Raw genomic sequence first — 17,292 nt, 5'->3', positions numbered from 1 at the left:
CCCCCTCCCCCTCCCCCTCCCCCGGCACTAGCTGTTGCTAGAGGGCCTTGTGGTGCAGGGCAGTATTTCTCAAGTATCTTTTATGAAGTGAATCCCACCTTCCTGGTTCTTACAATATCCACGGAACGCTGGAACTACTCTTTTTTTTTTTTTTTTTTTTTTTGCGGTACGCCGGCCTCTCACTGTTGTGGCCTCTCCCGTTGCAGAGCACAGGCTCTGGATGCGCAGGCTCAGCGGCCATGGCTCACAGGGCTAGCCGCTCCGCGGCATGTGGGATCTTCCCGGACAGGGACATGAACCCATGTCCCCTGCATCGGCAGGCGGACTCTCAACCACTGCGCCACCAGGGAAGCCCTGGAACTACTCTTAATTCAGGAATTTTGACTAAGTAGATTCACTTTTAAAAAATGGAAATACATTAATTTGTTGTAAATTTTATTGCTTTTTTTCTAGAATAAACGATAAAGTGCACAAATCTTATGTGTATAGCTCCATGAATTTTTACACACACACATATACACACACACAGACACACAGATAACTACCACCCATATTAAGATATAAAACTTTTCCAACCCTAGAAGGGTCCCTCTTGCCCCTTCCCAGTGAATATTGCTCCCTCAGGTAACCACTGTTTTGACATCTATCCCCATAGATCAGTTTTGCCTATTTTTGAACTCATACACATGGAATTGTTTAGCATGCGTGTTTTTGTGTGTTTGCCATCTTTGCTCATCACAGCGTCTGAGAGATTCATCCACGTTATTGCATGTAGTAGTAGCTTGTTCTTTTTTTATTAGTGCGTAGCATTCCATTATATGAACATTCCACAACTTATTTATCCATTTTAATGTTGATAGAAATTTAGGCTGTTTACATTTTGACTATTAAGAATAAAACTTGTACTTACCTTTTGGTGGGTATATACATAGAAGTACTGGATTGTAGAATAGGCATCTATCTAGCTTTTGAACTATATTTATAAAAAGGAACTTGTATTATGGGCTTGAGAAGCTAGTTATTTTTTCCAAATGCACAGTAAATATTCATATTAATAATATTAATAATACAATAAAATATTAATAACATAATTATTACTGTTTACCCATGTACCACTTAAAATTATTTCACATATGTTATTTTGGAAAACATTGATAAAGCAGAAAAAAAGCTGTGGGCTTTGGAATGAGACACTCCTGGGCTGGACTCCCGGCCCTGCTGCTTTCTACAGCTGTGTGCTCTTGCTCAAATAATTTATATGATTTAAGTGATAGTTTACAATCTCTGAGTCTCATATTAATAAACTGTAACTTTATATTAATGGCGTGGATGAATCTTACAGAGATAGACGTTGAGGAAATGAAGCTGGAGCCCAAAGAGTATACATTTATTATACATTTATTATAATCATACAAATCATACATTTGTATGATTCCATTTATATAGGGTATAAAAATAAGCAAAGTGTATCTTTTTTTTTTTTTTTTTCGTACGCGGGCCTCTCACTGCTGTGGCCTCTCCGGTTGCGGAGCACAGACTCCGGACGCGCAGGCTCAGTGGCCATGGCTCACGGGCCCAGCCGCTCCGCGGCATGTGGGATCTTCCCGGACCGGGGCACGAACCCGCGGCCCCTGCATCGGCAGGAAGACTCTCAACCACTGCGCCGCCAGGGAAGCCCCAAGCAAAATGTTTCTTTGCCATTGGAAGTCAGGATAGCTGTTACCTTTGAAAGGAAGTTATGATTGGAAGATGGCTCAAAGGGAGCCTTCTGGGGTGCTGGAAAAGTTTTATATCTTGATCTGGATAGTGGTTACAACCCCTCCCCCCTCGCACATATACATTCATATACATGCAAACATATTTATATATACATATACAACATAATACTTGGAGTGCTTTTGGGGTGCTGGTCAAGTTCTGTTTCTTGATCTAGGTGCTGGCTACACAGGTGTGCTCAGATTGTGAAAATTCATCAGGCTACATATATGACATGTACTCTAGAGATGCTTTCCTTCTCTGTAAAAATGAGGATAATAATAAAAATAATGCCTACTTCAGAAGTTTGTTGAATGATGTATAAAAAGTGTCTGCTCAGTAAATATTAGTTCCTTTGCTCTTATTTCCCCATAGACTAAGAGGTGCAGCTAAAGGAAGAATTAGAACTTATGATGCAACATGAAAGCATCCACATTACAAAGTATTAACTTTATCATATTTACATTTTACAAAAAAAAAAAAAAAAAAGCTTTAGGGTAGAACTGATGAACAGGTGAGAGAGGGACTGACTGGAAGAAGTATACTTTCCAGACTCATAGATGGGTATCTTATCAGTCAGGGTCCTCTAGAAAAACAGAATCAATATGATATATATCCATGCACATATAGATTTATTTTAATGAATTGGCTTATGTGATTGTGGGGACTGGTAAGTCTGAAATTTGTAGGGCAGGGCAGCAGGCTGGAAACTCAGGCAGGATTTCTATGTTGCAGTCTTGAAACAGAATTCCTTCTCTGGATAATCAGTCTTTGCTTTTAAGGCCTTCAACTGATTGGATGAGGCCCACCCACATCATGGAGGGCAATCTCTTTTACTTAAAGGAAACTGATTAGAAATGTTTATCACATCTAAAAAATACCTCCACAGCAACATCTACACTAGTGTTTGTGTACCATAGCCCAGCCAGTTGACACATAAAATTAACCATCACAGCATCTATAAATCCTGTTTAAAATTAAGTCAGTTATATACTCTGCTTAAACGGCCCTGACTAAATATTTAGTCAGAGCACAGTAATTTTCTTGTAGATATTTATATCCATTCCAAGTGATATATGATCTTATTGTTCAATGTTGCATGGGCCACAGGCAATGATGCTAATCTTGGCTGAGATATCTTAGTTATACAGGAGATTAGATATCTATGTTACAGTAAGAACATCAGATAGCTAGCTAAGTCTTCAGGAATCCTCCAAAATCTTGTCAGATCATATCATAGAAAACCCTCTCCCACTAAAATACTGGATATAATGCCATCCTTCAACCAATGAAGGGGTGGAGTTCCAAAAGCTTATTGCTTTTTTGTTGTTGTTGTTGGAACTTGAAACATGTTTTTCCCCCAAATAATGTTATAAATGGTGGCTATTATGTTCCCTGGCTCCCAGAAAAACCTAGATAGATAGTATCTCCATTTGCGTAATTTTAACAATTCCTTTAGGTAATTAGCTTCACAATTAATTTCCAGTTCACCTAGTCCCCTTTCTCAGACCTCCTGAAAGTGTCAGAAATGAGTGATCAGGCGCTCCTGCCAGAAAGGTCCACGGAGAAGTTCAACAAACAGAAAAAAATGTTTAACTGACAAACGGACCTCAGGATTATGTCTACCCCACAGAAGTATTTCATTTTGATCCATATGTTTAAAAACAATTAGAAGCAGTTATTGACATTTAAAAATCAGGAGATTTCTCAAAAAAACAGATTCCTGGATTCTCTTGAAAAATAAAACAGAACAGGAGATCTGATAATACTAGGTCAAGATTATGACCCAGCAAACATTGGTGGGAACATAGTAACAGTAGCCCCTGGCGTCTGCTCACCAGTCACCAGAGTCCTCTCTGGCTGACTTCACTGCTAAGAAACCAGCACAGCCCTGTAGGCATCTGACTTGTGACCTCTGTCCTAGAGACACTCTGTGACCCCTTGCTGGGGGCTCTGTCACAGATCCAGCATCTGTCAGTTGGGCTTTATGGCCTCTATTTCTCTCCTCCTGTCTGCCAGGTAGATACACAGCACTAGGAGCCCTGTCCCGTGGGACGCCTGCTGCCCAAATGCTTCTCCACGACTGGAGGAAGAGGCTTAAATCCTTAAACCCTGGGTTGGGGGGTGCTGGGTGGGTGGGTAGAGTTGAGAGGGGGAGGTTCTCTAGCCTTCCTTCCCTTCCTTACCCATCTGCCTGCTTTTATCTCTTGTCTCCATTTCTTCCTTCTGCCTTTCTTCTCCCCCTTTGCTTTGTCCTCCCTCCTTTCTCTCTTTCTCTCAATCTCTCTCTCTCTCTCTCTCCTTACTGTCATCCTAGCAGCAAGTTTTCTCCCCAACAGCTCCATGAGTGCAGGTCCTCTCTGCCTCCATCTGCTGGGGAGGGTCTCATGCTTGGGACCGGGGTGGGGACAGGGTTGCCACCGTTTAGGTAGAGCAGGGCTGGGGCCAGAGCTGTGGGTCCGAGTTAAGAGCAGGGGCCCTGGGGCACAGGCTGATGGCCATGGGTGGAAGAGGTGAGCCAGGACCATTTTCCCTTCCTTTTCCAGCCCTTCTCTTTGGGAGTCACTCCTCTTCTCAAAGGTGACTGGGGAGGAGGCTTTAGACAGAGAAGTTTCTCTCTTTTGACTCCTTCCTGACCTCTCCTCCTGATCTAGCCATTCCTTTCTACTTCCCTCTCCAAACAGTCCTGAGCATCTGCCCCCCGGCAGGCACCTGGTCCGGATTCAAAGCAGGGGGCTGTGCTCGCTGCGGAGAATGAATAGCGGCCCAGGGCACACACTGAGCTGTGGCATATCTGGAAGGAAGAGGGCAGAAAGGGACGTTCTGTGTAACCCTGGAAGGGAGAGCTCTTTCTGAAGCAACTTCGTCAGACTCAGTTTCCCACTGTGCACTGAGGGTTAAAGGGAGAGGCCTTTACTTTATGTATTTACCCCACATTCCTGGAGCATTGTGCCCTGTCACCCTGTGCAGGTGTGTTTCAATTAAGTAGATTATATGATCATTAAAAATAAACGCTCAACAAAGCTAAGGAAATAGTTTCTCAAGTCCAATCTTCTTTCTTTCTGTGCATATCATGCCAGGGTTTCCAGCATTGTAGAAAGGGCCTTTAAAAATAGTTACTAATCGCTGCATATTACAGGGAAACAAAGACTGGCCAGATGTTTCAAACACAGGGTTTATTTTAATATAGTCAAAATAAATCTGGGCACCGTTATCTCTTCTCAACTGTGAGTACGTAATCAACACATGCTGCATGATGGCGCCTGTATTATGGTGATTAAATGGACAATCCACATTGTTAGTATTCAGTTAGCACCCCCAAATGTTTATTCAATGCTGACATATTAATAGAGCCGTGATTAGACTCTACATAAAACAAATTAATCAGACAGGTAACCACCCAGGCTATTCAAGGTAAACAATAATACTAAGACAGCACATAAAATAATGACCTTAGTCTGATAGGCATGGCATTTTCAGAGATGGCTGGTCTCATTCCATTTTACCACTAGTTTCTGTGGAAATATTAACATCATTAAAGCTATGTCAGCTATAACAGGATTGGATTTTTACCTATATTTGTACAAAAATACATATATATACAAGCATTTTCTACATTCTCATAGAGATTGTAGCATTTTAAATTCCCATTTCTCAGAAAAGGATAAAATAAATGTTAAATCAAGTTTTATGAATCCCCTAATGCTCTTTCTTTATGTATTTCAGTAAGGGAGGGGTGGAATCAGGAAAGCCTTCAAGAGGGATACAAGTTGCGTGTTAAAAGAAGAGTAGATGTCTGCTATGATGACATGAGGGATGGAGGGTTTTTTAGGGGAAAGATGAGAGAGAGGAAAGGTCTAAAAACAACAGACAACGTAGTGTAGCTCAGTTTGTCTGGAGTGCAGGATGGGAGAAGCATGGTCAGAAATGAATCTAGCAAGGCAAGTGTCAGATCATATTCTAGGACTTAATGTTTCACTTGAAGATGTTGGTGCTTCATTCTACAGCCAACAAAGGCCAATTAAAGCTTCAGTGGCAAGGTGAGACTCTAATAAGAAAACATTGCTACCAGAGAAATGGACAAACCAAAAGGCAAGGGCTCAAACTAAGGCAGTCATTGTAGGGATGAAGAAAATGGAAATGACAGAGATGTTAGGGAGATAAAATAATTAGGGCTTGGGCACCATGTGGACATGGGGAGTGAGAGAAAATGAACCTTGGAGAATGATGCAAGTTTCTGGGTTGGTTAAGATGTCAGGATTGTGCTTGGCTGGGAAAGCTGGCGATGCAGTCTACTGCTGTTCTGCACATTGTGATGTGGGCAGGGTCGCAGGCTCCTCCTAGCTTTCTGCTCAGCTTTCTTTAGTATGGGCCTTTATCCTTGTGTTGTCATCTTGCTATTGCGAGAAGCATATGCTATCACATCTGTGGTCCAGGCTGGATGGAGAAGACTGGCCAAGGAGAAAAGTCTGAGTCTGCCCCATTTAAAAGAGTTTTCCTGGATGTCCCATCCCTGACATTATAATATGCATTAGCCAGACCTAGTTTGTACAGCCACCCTTAGTTGCAAGAAAGTTTTTAAACTGCGTATATTGCCTCTCTGAACTAAATAGTTGTTCTGTTAGTGAAGAACGGATTTTGGGTGAACAACAGAAGCATTTTCTACAGGTGATCAGGTAGATGTTGGTTTCATACTCTGAGGCAGGAAATATAGAATGAGTAGCAGGCCTGAGGAGAAAGACAATGAGTTTAGTTATGGATGTGCTGTGTTTGAGGGGCTGTGGGTCATCAGTTGTGATATTCACCTGGCATCTGAAAATCATGAAAAAGCACAAGTGATGATAGTTTGGGGAATCCTTAGCCTATAAATGGCAATTGACCTTTCTCAGCATAATAATAATTGTTACTAATTATATGTCGGGTTCCTTTAGGTGTCAAGGCAGATTGTTTATTTGTTTCCTAATAGCAGTAGTCTTCAAACTGGGTACTCCTGGGCATAGGAGACTTTCCAAGGGGCATCCGAGCATACGTGGTTTTAAGGGAATCAACTTCTAGGTTCTCAATACCCATACATACTCTTACTTGAAATTGATCAGCCTGAGAACCGGCTGCCATGTTTATGAAGGTTCTTCATTCTGATACCTCCTTTCCCAGAAGTCCTCTTCCCCCTTGAAAGGGGAAAACATGCTTCCACTCAGCTGGAATTTCATATTACGTCATGTAATTGCAGATTTATTGTAAGAAATACCATTATTTTCTTGTTTCATGATTTATTGTTAAAAATGAAAAAAATTAATTCTATTACCTCTGCATAATTTAGATCTTGACTTTACTGCTCTCAGCAATCTGTTTTATAAGATGTGCTTCATAATTTATTTCTCAATAGTTTTCATAATATTTCTTAAAATACACATTAATAGACTGAATTGAAAATTGAAGACAGAATTATTCTGAAGAGAGTAATTCTGATATGACAGCTTGTACCAAGTCAGTTAAATGGTGAACATTTTCCACAAATTCAGTGACCTAAATCTGTTGTTTTAGCTCATCAAAGTTTTGACAAAAAAATATAATTAAAACATGTGATGAGATAAAAATAATTTTATTAAAAACTATGACTGTACAAAGTTATATTAAAGAATTTTTATTTTATCAACCCCTTTTGAATATATCTTATGATAGAAAGTACCTCTAAGTCAAACGTAGCATGTATAATTAATAGTCATTTGATATGTCTTGGCAAAGCCTTCCTGGTGAAAGACCTAATAACTAGATAAAAATTCTGTTACAAGCCAGGTGGTTTCCAATTCTTTTCTTCTAACAAAAATTGAAGGCAAACCTAATCAAGTTGTCATTTGATAGAACACGAAAAATTTTATAACAAATCACTAGGTGCTTTTGACATAGAATGAATTCAAAGAATTGAATGACTGTGTTTCAGCAAAATCTTTTTTATTCCCAGCATATTTATTTATCTCAACAAGATTTCTTAGTCCCTACATTTATACAAATCAAAAATCGGAATAAAAACAATGCCAAGTCTTTATCATATTAGTAATAATAATATTCATGGATGGATACATGAACTAACTTTAAAAACACACCCTCATTCATCTCATTAAGAGATGCATTTCCGGGCTTCCCTGGCGCAGTGGTTGAGAGTCCGCCTGCCGATGCAGGGGACACGGGTCCGGGAAGATCCCTCATGCCACGGAGCGGCTGGGCCCGTGAGCCATGGCCGCTGAGCCTGCGCGTCCGGAGCCTGTGCTCCGCAACGGGAGAGGCCACAACAGTGAGAGGAAAAGAGATGCATTTCCAACCAAAAAATTCTTTTAGGTTTAATAATTATCTACCTAAAGTGTCAGCGTATTGATTTTTTTTGATCAACTGTGTACTAGTAATTGTAATGATAGAAAATTTTAACATTTAAAGCATTATGGGCATGTAAAGCAAAAAAAATTCAGTTTATATACACATTTGCCTTGCAGATAATATGTTGATCTAGAAATGACTGGAACATAGAATGATATTACATTTGGATAAATTTATGTGGAAGAGGTTGAATGGACTTAGCAAGGAACAAAGTAAAATTTCTGACTGCTAAATGGAATTTCTTGTTCAGCTCTTTTAAAAACAGACGTGTGGATATCAAATCGCTAGGATATTTAGATTCCATTGGCTACTTTTAAAAGACTGAGGTAACAGTTGTAGTAATGCATCAATATTTAATGCACACTGGAAATGATATTCTTTGCAACCATTAAACCTTATGATAACCAGTACTCCTGGAATCAGGTTTTAAAATATGTGAAGAGGTACACAGTTTTGCAAAGTCTTTATGCAACACATAAGCTTTTTAGGTTGTGGAGCAAACTGTAATTTGAAGATCACTAATATATCCTATTGTCATTCACGGAAAGCTGGTCCTTCAGATTCTCTTGGGTTCCAGGCCCCGTGTACCTTGGCCATGCACAACACACATCTGTTTTCTGGGCCCCGCCCCTCCTCCAGAGCCACAGTTTTTCTAGGATGAGATATTATTGTGATGAGCTCTTTTGGGTCTCCTTGAAAGCTGATCCTGGGAGGCATTCTGAGGCTAAACAGTGGCCAAAGAAGAGACGCCAGGATAGACCTGGACACCACACCTAAATGAGGTCTAGAGGTCTAAGTCTTCTGGTGAAATTGAAGTCCGTGTTACGTTCAAGAGCAAGAGAACGGGTAAGGAAGAGCTTGTACACGTGGCCACGGAAGGAAGTCAGGGGCTCTGAGAATGGACCCTGGCAGCCACCTCTTGAGTCTTGGAGGTCTGAATAAGCACAATAATACTGTTTGGCATAACCGATTTCTTAAAAAGAGAAAGAAATGGGTTTTTCGGTATTTATTTTAAATTTTATTTTATTGAAGTATAGTTGATTTACAATGTTGTGTTAATTTCTGCTCTACAGCAATGTGATTTAGTTATACATGTATATACATTCTTTTTCATATTCTTTTCCATTATGGTTTATCACAGGTTATTGAGTATAGTTCCCTGTGCTATACAGTAGGAACTTGTTTATCCATTCTACATACATAGTTTGCATCTGCTAATCCCAGACTCCCAATCCATCCCTACCACCCCGCCTCCTTGGCAACCACAAATCTGTTCTCTATGTCTGTGTCTGTTTCTGTTTTGTAGATAAGTTCATTTGTGTCATATTTTAGACTCCACATATAAGTGGTATCATATGGTATTTGTCGAGAAAGGAATGCTTTTAATGTACAAGAAGATATGAAGAAAAAAAAAGACATGAAGAATATTATGAGAAGAGTCCACATTCAACTTACCAAAAGTAAATGTTACCACTTTATTATATTTGCTTCAGCTTTTTCCCAATTAATTCTAACTCTATCAGCCATACAGTGCAAGTTTTTTAGCTTAGGAAAACTTGATACTTTGATGTGAAATAGATTTAAAAAAAGAAATATGTGGGTTGCTCCTTGTATCCTTGAAACTTTTTTTAAAGTGAATTTCTAGTCCTTGATTGTGTGGGATTCATAATAATATCTAATTGAACTCTTCTGTTTTCTCATTATAACTAAGTGATCCTTGAAGTCCTTGAAGTATTATGAGTGTGCTCAAGAAACTCCTTTCTAGGTTACTAGTTCAAATCCAGCTTCAGATCACTAGAGTGGCTGCAAAACAATTACTATTCATGATGTTCACTGACACTGTAAAAACCATCATCAAAGTAATTTAAAATATTGTCTGATTCCCAAATTTTATGATAAGCTCCACTCGCTGATCCAGACAATGATATTTTTATTGTCAAATTAAGAGTGAGAGTGGGTGTTATGTTGAGTGTTTGTTCTGAGCTACATATAACCCAGTTCTCATCTCTACTTTGCATCCTCCTAGGACTGGTGTGTTCACTATGTGTTGTGGTATTTTGCCAGGTTTCACAAGGGAATGTTATGCCCCCTTCAACTAGAATCAGAGAATTTCATATTTGTGGTCATGACCCATATGAAATACATTTTTTACTGACCCCAGTACACACACACACACACACACACATTAGTACACAAATATATACATATGTATCCTACTGGGTTGAATAGTGTCCCCCTAAATTCATGTTCACCTGGAATTTCAGAATGTGACCTGATGTGGAAATAGGATTGTCGCAGATGTAAAAAGATAAGGTCATACTGCATTAGGCTGGGCCCTTAATGTGATATGACTGGTGTACTTGTAGGAAGAGAAGAGACACAGAGGCACATACAAAGGAAGAAGGCCATGTGAAGGTGGGGACAGAGATTGGAAGATATACAGCTACAAGTCGAGGAAGACCAAGGATTGCCAGCAACCAGCAGAAGCTAGGAAGAGTCAAGGAGGAATTCTCCCCTGGAAGCTTCAGAGGGAACATAGCTGTGCCAATACCACCCAGTTTGTGGTGTTTTGTTATACTAGGAAAGTGTGTTTATCTATCTATTGATCTATCCATCTATGTTTTCACAAAATAATGCTCACCTATATTATTTGCAATGCACTCTGATATTTTTTTGTATACTCTTATTATATTTTGTTTAATTGTTGGCTATGATTATGTTGATCTCATTAGGATGCCATGCTCTTTTCAGTAAATCTACAGCATGGCAAGCACTGAACTAGATACTCCTAAAGGAGAGTGCTTGATATATTGGAAAATGTCTGGAGTGTTTAATAATTAATGCAAGAAAGAAAGCCACCATGGTCACTTGCATTATAATGGCATCATTATTACATTAATTAAAAGTCCCCAAAGGAATTGAAAGTTTAGTGTGCTTCCAAAAGTGTGTGGCTATTTCTGTGCCATGATTCATTCAATGGCTCCACAGAGAACACAAATAGGAAATCCACTCTTTGGCCCAACTCAAAGACACCTGAAACTACACTAATAGAGCTGGGTATAACTGTACACCTTTAAGTTTTAAAGTGAGAGGGACTGATTTTCAGCCAGATCTCACCAGTCAATAGATAAGTGACTTTAGAAGAAGTTAATAAATATCTCTGAACTGCACTTTTCTCACCTGAGAAGTACGGAGGATAATACAGTCTACCTCACACCATGTATAGTGTCAGGCATAGAGAAAGTGCTCAATATATGTGAGTTGTCATCTATTCCCTACTTATTTCATACTAGTGGGTTCAGAGAAAGTGTCAGTGGAGAGGTCACAAGGACATCAGAACCTGAAAAGGGAGAGGAGGAGATGCCTTAGGAAATAGAACTACCATACTACCCAGCAATCCTACTACTGGGCATATACCCTGAGAAAACCATAATTCAAAAAGAGTCATGTTCATTGCAGCTCTATTTACAATAGCCAGGACATGGAAGCAACCTAAGTGTCCATCAAGAGATGAATGGATAAAGAAGATGTGGCACATATATACAATGGAATATTACTCAGCCATACAAAGAAACGAAATTGACTTATTTGTAGTGAGGTGGACGGACCTAGAGTCTTTCATACAGAGTGAAGTAAGTCAGAAAGAGAAAAACAAATACCATATGCTAACACATATATATGGAATCTAAAAAACCATTGTAAAGCAATTATACTCCAATAAAGATGTTAAAAAAAAAATAAGATGCCTTAGGGATCACCACAGATGCCACAGAAAAGCAAGGTCCCAGGAGTAATGGTAATAACTGGTAATTTTTTTTTTTTTTTTTTTTTTGGCCTTGTTGCAGGGCATGTGGGATCTTAGTTCCCTGACCAGGGATCAAACCCATTCCCCCTGAAGTGGAAGTGCAGAGTCTTAACCACTGGACCACCAGGGAAGTCCCAACAACTGGTAATTATTATATGTGGTTCTAATATCTAGTCTGGCTAGATTTTGCCATGTTCAACTAGTCATTAACTTTTGCATTTGTTTCTGCATTAGTCTAGTAAACTGCAAATATTAGGATACAGGATGGGCTCTTATAACAAAACAGTGGCTCGAATAAGACAACAGTATAAATCTGTCACGTAACAGTCCAGAATTAATCAGGTCAAGGTCAGTGGGAGGCTCTGTCATCCTCAATAAGCATCTTCTTCCCAAAGCTCCTCATCTACCACACAGCAGAAAGGGGGACAGAGCAGGAGAGCACACATGCCTTCCTTTTGGGGGACACCCCTCTGAAGAGGCATAAATCACTTTTATCAACCTCCCGTTGGCCAGAATTTAGTAATATGAGGACACCAAACTGTAAGGGCTGCTGAGAGATATACTGTATGCCTTGGCAGTCATATGGCCCCTAGAACTTGGGAGTTCTAGCATTAAAGGGAAAAATGGATTTGGTGGACATTAGGTCTGTGCCATGGTTCTCCTCTGTTGCCGTCCACATATGCATATTCTTCTTCCCATACACTGAACACCTTCACTCCCCTAAAGGAGGCAATTCAAACTCCCTTCCAGATATTACAACCAGCTCCAAGTCCAAGTGCTCTGGGTGATGTGCGGTGCACTTTAGTTGGGCTGGCAATGGAGCATTTGGTTTGTTGGCCCATAAATAAATAGAAAGTGTTCTTTCCTCTACCTATGCTCAAAATACAATGGAGAAGTAGAAACAAGGTAGCTTCAATAAATAATATCATTTGGAAAAGAGGACAGGAAGCACATGGTGAGGTCATTGGTCAATGGGAGTTATAAATTTTTCTTGCTAGGTAGGAGCTGTGAAAACTTGGGTGATGAAGTAAGGTCCTTGATTAGACCCTGGATCTTCTCCTTGGGAGGAGCACACCTGTCCATCACCCCTCATAGTCCCTGGCTTTCCTCTCTTGGTCCATTAAGCCCTCTGACTGCATCTGAGGGGGGCACTGGAGAGTGTACCTTCCCTGGGGCAGACAGCTTTTACAGTTGTATCTGTGGGTACAGGATTGAAGGCCTGGGTTGCTTTAAGGGTCCAAGAATGATATGGATCTGACGCCTGGGGGAGGTATTCTTCCTGAGACTGCCACTAGAGTCATGAATTCAAGACCACGACTTTTCCACTGTGTTCCAGTGACAGGAAACTGGAATCAAGACATCATCTTTGCTGCTCCAACTGTTCATGACACTTAGGAAGCTGAGAACAGGCCCTTGAACGTTACTGCATAAAAAAATGAACAGAACATGGCAGGAATATGGCCTCTGCCTCATTTCTGCCTCCTATTTCTCACAAAATTGTATGCACTTGACAGAATACAACTCATATCCAGAACCCCAGCTGCAAGGGAACTTTAGAAAGATCATTCTTAGATTTCTGATTGTTCCATCCAGAATGAGATGGGTTGCATGTTGAGTTAACCAACCCACAGTATCCATCACAAGGGTTATAACAGAGTGCATTTACTTAGATTAGCGAGTTCACTATGACTCTTACTGATGTTAATTTAGGAGATCTTATTGCACAGTTAGAAGTCCTTAAGCCCTATAACTTGGGGTGTGTGTGTGTTGGAAAATTCCAGAGTCTTTTTATGCACTGGAAAGGAGTTTTTGTGAATGTCAACGTGCAGTGGAAGGTGCTCCCAAGACCTCCGGCAAGATCAGGCCATACAGACTGAGCCCACACAGTTCTCAAGGGCCAGCACCGGATCCGTGAAATGGGAGAGGGGTTAAAGAGGCCCCATCATTTTACCATTGGACTAAGGACAAATTAGGGCTTCTTGGACCTACTCTGGCATGGAACAGGAGTCATTTGCTTCTTCCCAGATAAATGGCAGGATGACAGGATAGATGTGCCATGTTCTGGTTTCGTAGCCTTAATAATAGCATCTCCATGCAACAAATATAATATCAAGATTGCTATTGCTGCCGCAGCCGCTAGGATGACTCACTATTGATGCTATTATTAACACTACAACCCTCTCTACAATGAAATCTGGGCAAAGTGGCTGCCTGTTTGTCACTCTAAAGTGGCAATACACCAAATGGTAATTTTGTAGGCTGCAAGATGGAAAAACTGAATTCAACTTTGTGGGTACCTTACCATGAACATGTAATTTGGATTTAAAGGATTATCTGAGAAAAAGAAAAGGATTATCTGGCTCATTTGCTCTTTTGTTTCTCATGGACCACATTTAAATAATCAAGACAGATCTGATTATTAGTACTGTATCTTAAGGATTTTTCTGGTAAACTGATAAAACTACATAAATGATACGCTATAGATAACAAAAAGGCCAGCCTGTTTTTAAGCCTGTGATGTCCCAGCAAACAAAATTGCACAAATCATGCTTACTTTTCATATACTGAGGTCCACCTGTAGATTTGAATCTGAGTACGTTTGTGATTTGAAAATGCAGGTTATGAGTAAAGGAAGTTTTGAGGAGATTACTTCATGAGAGAACAAAAGACAAGTTCCTTCCAGTGGTCAGAAAAAAGAACGGTGTCCCTTCTGCTATCATGATAACTAAATGGAATGTTCTAAGTCTTAGCAGTAGTCCCATTATTGTTCACAGTGGAGGATCTATGTAGGGGAATGTGATGGGATAGGAGGGTCTGAGATGAAGAAGGACTTCTTCCTCTACATATTTCTCTGTTCCTCACTACCACCTCCCTTCACACCCCCCTGCCCCCCGGTTCTCTATTTCTGTCTCTGTCTCTCTCTCACATCCAGGCACACGAAACACACTTTTTTATCTTTACCTGGTTTTGGGAGGCAATGCCACTCGATAGCTAAGTTTGGACTTTGCAGTCAAGCTCCACTGTGGCCTAGTTCTGGGACTCTGCTAGAGCTATTTAACTCGTCTGACCTTCAGTTAACTCATTGGGAATCATTACGATCATACCAGCCTCTTAGTGTTGTTGAGGGACTAAATGAGGTAACGTCTGTGAGATGCTTAGTGCAGAACGTGGCACATAGTAAATTCTCATTAAGTAGAAGCTATTTCTTTTATTCTCAGAGAACAATTACAAACCACATTGTGAAATTGTAATGGATAGGAATTATGTTTAAATTTTTAAAAGGTTCATTTTTGGAGGAAATAGCATTAAGAATAAGCATATACCGATATGTTATTATCAGAGCACTTATAAATATCTCATGGTAAAATAACAAGAAAATGGTGTTTACTATCAGCCCTGAAGTTCGAGTCTACATTTGGCAGTTAACCTCAATTCTTAAGAAGTAGCAGCAGCTCCTTTAGTCCACTGTAATGATGTTAAACATATTAAAATATACATTAAATAGTTTATAATGTTGTGATAAAAATGTATAACCCATATGCAACGGGGTAGAGCATGAAAAAGTAAAAGAATTTTTTAAGCATGGAAAAGGGCTCTCCGCAGGGATGGTGTTTGGAGGGCTAGTTGCAAGGTCTGCATATTAAGTAAAGATCTTTTTGTTTCTTGCCCTGAAGCTGTGGAAGAAGAGAGATCTTTTCAAAGGAGATCCAGGAAGCAACTATAGAGAAAAGAGTCATCTATTCCTAAGGAACTTAATTCTCCCCACCAAAAAAGACAGGGATAGTAGAAGTCGCTCTTCCCAGGAAGGTGTGAGCAGGGACCCAAGATTCTGGAAGACACAGGAGCATTTGGAGCTGAGAAGTCGAGTGAGCCATAGCAGCACCCAGGGAAAGAGCAAAGGCTTACTGAGGCTGGTGGGAAGATTGGACCAGAGGGTGAGGAGGGCCAGAAAGAGGTTACTGATCTTGAGGTCTTGCAGCCAAGACATGTCCTCTTGGGAGATTGTCTTTGGGGGTTGGTGAGCGGAGAGAAATCACAGTTTTGAGAAGGCAGAGCGAAGGATAAAGAATCACAGATCAAACCAGGAGTCCTAGCTTTGGGACCTCATCGAGAGTCTGGCTCTCAGGGATGGGTTTGGTATTGTTGTGAATGGACATGAATTCCACAGTGATAGGAGGTACAAGATAAAAACATTGACGTAACCGTGGTCACCTGAGAAAAGGCAAAAGGCCTAAGGATATTTGAGGAAAATCCTGCAAAGTCCTGACTACTGCCAAAGACAGAGTAATCTGGCCAGGTCAAGCCTAGAATACAGGAGAGGGCAAGGCTGAGGACCTTGACTAGGACTGAGGCTGTGTCCATACCCATCTGTGTCTGGACACACTCACCAGTCCTTTGATGAGAAAGTATGTGGTGATCACATGGAAACCATGCCTGTCTATTACTCCTTATTGGTAACAGAACACAAATAATATGTCCACGTTAAAAACTTGGCACATCTATAGTGTAGCCTGGATTCCTCTCAATTAATCTCTGTATGTTCTCAATTCTCAAGATAAAGAATCCTGTTCAGATGTTTCAGTAACATCTGATGTTTCAGTAACATCAGTTGCATTCAGAGGAAGCTGAATCAAAGTAAACAACTAAACTTCAGTGGATCCAGATGACTGTCGACTTGGAAAGTACCACGGTGCATTTGTAATCATAATAAGAGCGTATATTTTGGAGTCAGCCAGATCCAGGTCTGAAACCCATCTCTAGCACTATTTAGAGCTGTGGACATATTTTTAACCTGTGCTGGCATTAATTCCTCATGAGAAAAACAGGGACTCTGATGGTAACCTTGCAGGGCGGTTTGTTTTATAAGATTAAATGACCTTACACATGGAAAGTATGTGGAACAAGGTAGGTGCCCAGTAAATGTTAATCCCTTTTCTCATGATTTTGACCTTGCCAAGAAACACAGACCCAGATACAGTTCTGACAGTCACCCTGAAAGTTATGACCCCTGGGCCAAGATTTGCCAAGTTGTGCAGGCTTCCAAAGGGGCCCTAAGGTCTCTGGAGTCAGACTGACTGGGCTCAGAACCACTCAGTAGTGGTATGAATGTGGAGGAATCGCTTATTCTCTCTATGACTCAGATTTCTTACATGTCAGTTAAGATGGTCATACCCACCTCACAGGGTTGTTTTGAGTGCTAAATGCAATAATTCACATAAGGCACTTGGAATGATCTAAGAAAGGCAGACTGAGGTGAAGTCCATAAAGACAGATTTTCCAGAATGTCAAGATCTGATGTAGCAGTCTCCAGAGTTGCCTGGTTAAGCCTTGGTCAAAGGAGCACTGGAGGGTAGCGTGTT

The sequence above is a fragment of the Physeter macrocephalus genome, chromosome 10, assembly GCF_002837175.3.
Source record: "Physeter macrocephalus isolate SW-GA chromosome 10, ASM283717v5, whole genome shotgun sequence".
Classification (NCBI taxonomy): Eukaryota; Metazoa; Chordata; class Mammalia; order Artiodactyla; family Physeteridae; genus Physeter; species Physeter macrocephalus.
The sequence above is the reverse complement of the archived record's forward strand: the minus strand, read 5'-3'. Positions refer to the sequence as shown.